Here is a 7883-nt window from a genome sequence, read left to right on the forward strand (position 1 = left end):
AAGAAGAAGATGATGATGATGATGATGATGGTGGTGGTGGTAGTAGTGACGACGACGACGATGATGATGATTTTGATTATGATAATGAGATTTGAATTAAATTAATGCGCAAAGATTTTTCTTTTAGCGGCCAAATGCAGATATCTGCGCTCGGCCGCTGTAAGGGTTATGTAATATTTGCAATCTACATAGGAGTCAATAGCAGATACCAAGCACCATATGCTTATGAGAAACAAAAGCAAAATATTGGCAATCGCTGAAATCTCGAATATGACTTTATCATTTTATTAAATGAAAACCGGTAACTATTTTAAACGGTTATTATATTGCAACAACTTAGCGGTGTTTATCCAAAAGACCATTGTTATAATTACAGGGACGTCAATAGGCCAAACTATTCAGGAAATATGATTTGAGTCGTCAAGGATAGATTTTGAGATCAATGTACGTCCGATGAGATTTAAAGGGAGTTGGGGGCGTAGGGACAGATTCGTTCGAGTACGCGATCATTTGAGAACAAATAATGTTGAAGCTTTATCGGAATTCCGGAAATTTGCGATCGGTACCGATTTTTCCTGGTTCTTTTTTATTGATTCTGATAAGTTAGCGGCCGGCACGGACATGAATATTAACTGACGAAAACCTCTTCGCTACTTTCCGAAAATCTTCGACATGTTGCAAATATCCGTAATATTCCGCATTGTACTCACCAGAAATTGCAACTAGAAAGACTACAATAAATCAATTAGCTACGGCTCGGGCGGGGATTTACCTTTTATCCCTGTAAGGGACCTAATGCCCCAGACTACCGGCTATTTTTTCCGGAATTCGAACTTGATACACTTGATTGAATTAAATATTTATATCCGCAATTTTGATCTCTAGAGTGCTGACTGTTAGTATTGTATTTGACTGGAATGACTGTCGATTATGTGTTTTTAAGATTAAAACAAGCTTACGAAGAACTTTGTGTTTGCTTTTTTTGTTCTTTTTAAAAATGTATTGTCCGCCACGGACGCAACAATTGACCAAACGTACCAGATTGTGGTCTCTTTAAAGTGCTATGTTTTTACTGCCGTGATATCTTTAACAAACTACACATTATTGATCATGGACGTTTTATACTCTTATTGAATTGTTTCCCCAAAATATGCTCTTCTATTAGTAGATGTTTAGGTGACGATGTTCTAATTATAGATCTTACACGGCCAAGAAACACTAGATAGGTCTTTGCAAAGAGAGCTGTTGGATATCGTGAATGCGTTCAATGTGGCCTGTTTATTTCAGAAAGCTATGTGCAATGTTTTATGGGGATTTCTATCAAATTGCCAATTGCAAAATTTGATTTAATTCATTCGGACCTACAAGCGGGAAACTTCTTCATTAAAATTCAATGGGCTTTTAAGAAGTTCGTTGAAAGGCCAAATTTGACGTTAAACAGCAACGCCGAAAAAATTGCTACTCAGTCTTATTCATCACTTTTGTAAGATTTACCAGTAGACGTTCTTCAGTGAAATTAAGCAAACACACAGTGCCGACAAATATGGAAGAGTATTTAGGTAAAAATTACATCCTTCTTTGTGACTGTGTCATGATTCTTGATGGTACTTTCAATTAGTATGTAGACACCTTTTCATGCTTGATGACACTTACATCTTGCCTGATGTCCAATGTCTATTTACATTCTGCTTAATGATATCATGCATGTGTACAGATGCAACATTCTTGTTCGTTAATTGCATGCTGCATATGTGTATGTTGGTTTGTGCAGAGAGACTCGTGCAATAGGCGCAGTGCATAATGGAATCAAATATTAATGCGTTTAATAAATTAACGCGATGGTAAGATGTGAGTTTCACCCAAGCACAAAGCAACATACTATCATGCATGATACAATGATGTCAATTGACAGTCATTCCGAGATGCTACGGAGGACTACGGAAATTTACGGCGTATAACGGAAATTTTATGTTATAGGATAAGTTGCGCACCTTTGTAAGATATTTGCTACTGAACCGAAATTAACCGCGTGTTTGTAGACTTAACTTTTTTTTGGTTAATGACTAACCATAATTTTTGTACAGTAATTTACCTTCAATAACCAAAGAAAGTCTATGGATATATTTCAATATATGCTACTAATGCATGTATGCAGAGCTCCAGATAAGACGCTTAAAGTCGTAAAAAATTGAATTAAATTTAGTAAAAAAGTAGACTTAAATTCTGTGCATACGGTTACACATTGGAAAAATAAAATAAGAATTCAAAATGTGTGATCATGCGTAAAACTCAATATCAATGCATATAATGTAAACATTTTATCAATGAGTTCCCACTCGTCTAGGCCCTCATTACAATTATGAAATCAACAGCACTTTAACGTTATTGTGAATAACAGACCATCTTTACAACAGTCGAAAAGCCGAACGTTTTCCATTATCTGGTCCTTTTATCGCAAAATGTCTGCTGTAACCCGGCAATTGTCATGAGCTCTTCTTAGACTTTAAACCTAAATGCGGATGTGCCAAAAATTATATTTACCTGAAATAAAAGAATTAATAATAGACTTTAAGGCTGGATTATTATAGAGTGTAAACCAAGATTTTGCTGAAAAAGTTATCTGGAACTTTGCATGTATGTTAAGAGGAAATCGATTACATAATTTCAAATTTACTAGAGTACTTTTATATTGCACCACATAAAATGCTTTAAAACTATAATATTGAAGTGCACATATAAACTTTATTATAGATGGGTAAATATTTCGTGTCAATCTCTTTCAAATATGAAAGAGCTGTTGGTCATGCTGCTTTAAGTACATATAGATGCATGACACAATTTAGATTAAGCAAAATAAAACACTAGGTATTTGCCAAGAGTCAAATATATACGAGCAGTAAGAGCGTAATCGTGCACAGCGAGACTTACTCATGTAGAATTGAAACTCTTATTGCTTTCTTTCGAAATAATTTCATGTGTCCGATCTAATATGCAATATGCCCGGTATTTTTTTTTTGCGGATTAATGTTCCGTTTTAGATCCATAATTAACGAATGCCTCAATATTTTCAAAAATTAACACCGGAATAATGTTCACCGACATTTTTTCATACAGATTGGATATAAATATTATAGAGCATAACAAAAAATACATTAAGCCCTGTTCTCCCGGCACACGTGCTGGACACATAGGTGGTTAGCGTGTGGCTATGATAATAATTAGTGAAAACATCTTTTTGAATGATAAATAATCATATTAAAACGAAAAATCAAATTTTCTATAAAAAAAATCACTACCGTTTTATATATAACAAGGTATCCAACTCGAAATCATCCGAAAACGGGGTGCATCGTTTTGAGCAGCCATTACTAAATTAATTTTGTAGCGATTTTCATGACCCGGTCTTATTCAACGCAGAAATGAATTTCCTTTTAGGAAATGTATATATATTGTTATATTTCTACACATGCTGGGTCAAATTTTAAGAAATAAAGCTATACATAATTCGCTTGACCCAGTTGTGATCGATCAGACTGTATTTATGAATGAAATCTCCAGTTGTAAAGACACAACTCCGCATTGGAGCAATGAAATCACTCTTGTGTTTAAAATGTCAGTTGGTTGAAATGTATGTAAACAAAGGCTTGAAAATGCGCTGGACAGTTAGTTTTGATGCATAATTCTACGGCAAGCACGGTAAGAATGTTTTTTTCATACGTTTTATTGAATTATGGTATCGAGGTTCGTGAACTTTGCAGGGAAAATGCCCATTTCCCCGTGAAGAATTTAGTCATGAATACTGTCTGATCGATCACAGCTGTGTCACGCGAGTTGTGTATCGTGTTATTTCTTAAAAGTTGACCCAGTATTTGTAAAAATATTGCAAGACATATACATTTCCAGAAAGGAAATTTATTTCTGCTTTGAATAAGACCAAGATCGTGAAAATCGCTGCAAAATTGATGAAGTAATGGCTGTTTAAAACGATGCATCCCGTTTTCGGATGATTTCGAGTTGGATACCTTGTTGAATATATATTTAACTTATTTTTTTTAAGAAAAGTTGATTTTTCGTTATAATATGATTACTTATCATTCCAAAATATGTTTTCACTCACTAGTATTATAGCCACACGCTAACCACCTGTAGCTGGACACTTTTAAAAAACACTATACAAATTCAAGTACTTATGCACTTAATTGATTGTAAACAATGACGGTTGAAATCCGTGCGTGGGAATTTTTCTGGTAACCAAGAGCGACGTCAACGTTCATGACAAACCTGTTTATATGACATTTATTTATTGATTTTTTCCAACTTGATTGAAAATTATGTTTTATGATATTTTAATACATGTAGATGAAGTAGTTGTTTTCTCAACGAGGAGTACAATAGTTGTACAGTACTAGACACGAGTACTTGTAACTTTCAGGTTTCTCTGTATACCACAGACATTATATAGTCAAAAATGATAAATATGTGTTTATAGAAATTGTAATTATAGCATGGTAAACAGACTAGAGAAATCTGAAAGTTTAACGCACAGGTCTGTGGCAATGGGGGTTTGGGCTACTTTATAAATATGAGGTCGATATGCAATGCACATCGGTAGATTACGTCTACTGTAATTATTTGGACTAGGGAAGGGCCACAATTCCAACACATCAACCCCGTTATGTTCTGAATAAAATACATGTATAATTTCTTGAGTGCCAATTGCATCTTACAAATATCAAAAACATTCACGGCAGTCAATTCATTGTGTTAACTTACTGGTCTTCATGGCAATAATGAACGTATTTAGTTTAATGGAGATTATAGGTTACATTACACTAAATCATTGTGTATCCCTCCGTGGTCCATTAGAAAGTAGTGCCTATTTCTAAAGAGTTCCTTTTCTCTTCTTGAATATAAGCCATTTAACAATGTGAGAAATGTCTTTTGTGGTTATTTGTAATATCCTGTATGTGTCTGGAGTACTTTGATGCCTTGGATTGGAAGCTAACTTAAAAGATGAACTTTTGAGGGTGTGTTTTCTATTGTGTGGGGCTTTTGTCGAAATTAGGATTCCGAAACGCGTTTTTCTACGGTGGGTTCATTCGACAGCGATTTACTTTCTTAGAAGTTGCGAGACGGTATGTTTTTGATTGCAATTATTGGAAGATGACAGATCCATCTTTAAAATGATACCAGGTTAGGAAAAATTGATACGTCGGAAAGGCAAGAAAAATGCTGTGAAAGTTGTCAGTTTTATAATGGGACCCTATGGGAATCGGAATTAGTGTAATATAACCTTTAAAAAGCACATTTACTGCAATGTCAAGGTCACATGGATTCGTCTGCAAGCGAGACAAGTAGAAAATGAATTTTAATGAATGTTTTGATGATTTGGGTGCTAAAATAGATGAGAGATGTCAATATTTTGGTCCAAATGGATGTTTTAGGTGGTTTTGGACTGTTCCGGATGGGTGGGGGACCTGGTATGGACAAGTAAGGGTAACATTTCCAACAAATCTTAAATGTAAATATTATAATGTCCATAGATTGAAGTTTCAGGTGGAGAGCAAGATGAAAAATATGCCAAATTACATGCATGCAACCCATTTATGCCATTTTTCTCTTTGTTTGTAGGCCTGACCGTTTGTCCTTGAGCCGTAGATGGTCAACAATCCGCAAGCTGTCTTGCTCTGACTGGTGCACTGGACATGATTTCAATGTGAGTCATCATACTGATTGTTTAATTAACACATGAATTTCAGTTTGTTCGTTAAAGTACTAACTTAGCTGTGTATTTACAGTGGACGTAGTAGTGCGCAGCAGGTGGTAGACTAGGTATTTCAATAAGTACACTATGTTTACAGAATTGCGGCCAGTGGAGCAACATAGCTGATGAGTTAATAGCACTAGTTCTTCAGACAAATAACTTTATTTTCAACCTATAAAGCATATTTAGCTGTAGGTTGGGCCATTTAGCTGTAAGATCTGGCTTTTGTTCTGTTAAGCCCTTAGAGTAATGAATTTCAGAGTGAAGACCATAGCGCCTTCTCCTAGTCAAGTATCGGGCAGCTGTATGTCTTTTCAGAAATGCACATGCCTTCTTAAGCATGTCATTGTGTTTGCTTTTAATAAGATAGGCAATAAACTCATAACCTTTAGACAAATGAGCATCTGTATATTCAGATTTCACTATTTCAGAGTCAGCCAGACCATGATTGAGCTTAAGGATTGTGCTGCGGATGCAGCCTGTGCAGTTCCGGGAGAAAGTCACTGTCTTGGGCAATGCGGTCTGGTATCAGGTAAGCACTATTGAAAGCCTCACGCTTTTGGGGGGTCTGAAGCCTTGTGCTGTCAATGCGATCTGGTTCAAGTACAATCAGAATGCATTCTCAAAGCAGTACTTTATCAGATATGGTTAACTCAAGCTTACAGTTCGCGGGCAGATATGACTTCGATTTGTTCTTGCTAGCAGAACCCCTACAGGCCAAACTATGCGTTAAGCACTATTTTCCACAGCAACCCTTGCAGACAGAAAAACAATACTTAAAATTACTTCTGGCATTTAATTTCTAATTTCCTTTATATCTCTTTTGTATGTTTGTTTGCCCTTTTTAACTCTGACATGCCATCTTGCTCACATTGATGGAGCATACCTGTTTTTGTTTAGAGCCAAGTCCCCAGCCGCTCGAGTTTGCCGTGTCGATAATGAGAAAGCCATGGCATGATGTCTCCTCTATGTGTTTCCTTATCTCAGTGTTGAACATAATTACCAGTTTCAGGGGCCTAAACATTTTATTTCATTAAAGGTCTGGATAATCCTTGCCTGACTGCGGGTTTGTGTACACCTCAATCCGACTCTGTGTCCTGAACAGAGGCCGCAGTGGTGCAGCGCTTGTGGACGATCCATCAACATCCTGAAAGGTCAACACTACACCAAGCTGGGAAAATTGATCCTGATAGTCATCCCCAGGTAGTGGAATGAATGTACACTGAACTACAGAGGAATCACACCCAAATGACTTTCCTGCCACGACATTAGTGTGGCCACTCGCGTAGGAATTCCTTAACCAACGTGCTCTTTTGCATGGTGACTGTGGGCATTTTTGCAAAACTTACGCTTTCAACACTGGATTTTAAAGGGAATACTTAATAAAATGTCGCTAACAGGACTTATTTATATGAGAGAGACTATCTGGATGCGCATTGAGTGTCACTTTGTGTCGTAAGCTGTTGAAGGAGCGATTTGCGCCTTTTTAAGTGTTAATTTTGGGTAGCCGGCTTGTATCGGCTTGAAAGCTGCAAATTATGCCTCTCATCATAATAGCATTAATTTTTGTAAATGCAATGTGTATGTTTAGATTGTAAGTGAAGCTTTTAATAATAATTTTCTTAAAAAACATGATTTTATATGCTGTCAGTGAGTTTTTTATTGAAAAAAGTGCTTAAAATTTTAAAAAAGTCTCCTATTTCATCAAGAAAAGTACACTGATTCTCAATCAATACATTTATTTGGGCCTTTTGCTGATATATTGGTGAATTTCGCATGCAATGATACCAGTTTTTGCCATAAAAGTTACGCATAACAATAATTGAAGACACAAAATCAGCTGTCGTCACTAAGACTAAAAATCATGCATTCCGACTTGACTGCGGCCAATTTAGTCACCGCTTTAAATGGCCATTTTAAGGCCTTTACCCCCATCCGAATGCACTGAAATTGCATATTCATTGTGGAAATAGTTGAAATCTCATGTGGAGAAAGTTTGGAAAAGATAGGACAATGTTGAGTTCCCTTAAAGGTTACATTACACTAAATCATTGTGTATCCCTCCGTGGTCCATTCGAAAGTAGTGCCTATTTCTAAAGAGTTCCTTTTCTCTTCTTGA

The 7883-nt window shown here is 36.2% G+C and overlaps 1 long non-coding RNA gene across 1 annotated transcript; it reads left to right on the forward strand.

Moving 5' to 3' along the window:
• Nucleotides 1-4944: 4944 nt before the first annotated feature.
• On the forward strand, nt 4945-7408 carry LOC127860975 (uncharacterized). The gene is made up of 3 exons (XR_008039989.1): nt 4945-5716; nt 6196-6296; nt 6804-7408. It is a non-coding gene; the product is annotated as an uncharacterized LOC127860975 (long non-coding RNA).
• Nucleotides 7409-7883: the final 475 nt, after the last annotated feature.

The sequence above is a fragment of the Dreissena polymorpha genome, chromosome 15, assembly GCF_020536995.1.
Source record: "Dreissena polymorpha isolate Duluth1 chromosome 15, UMN_Dpol_1.0, whole genome shotgun sequence".
Classification (NCBI taxonomy): Eukaryota; Metazoa; Mollusca; class Bivalvia; order Myida; family Dreissenidae; genus Dreissena; species Dreissena polymorpha.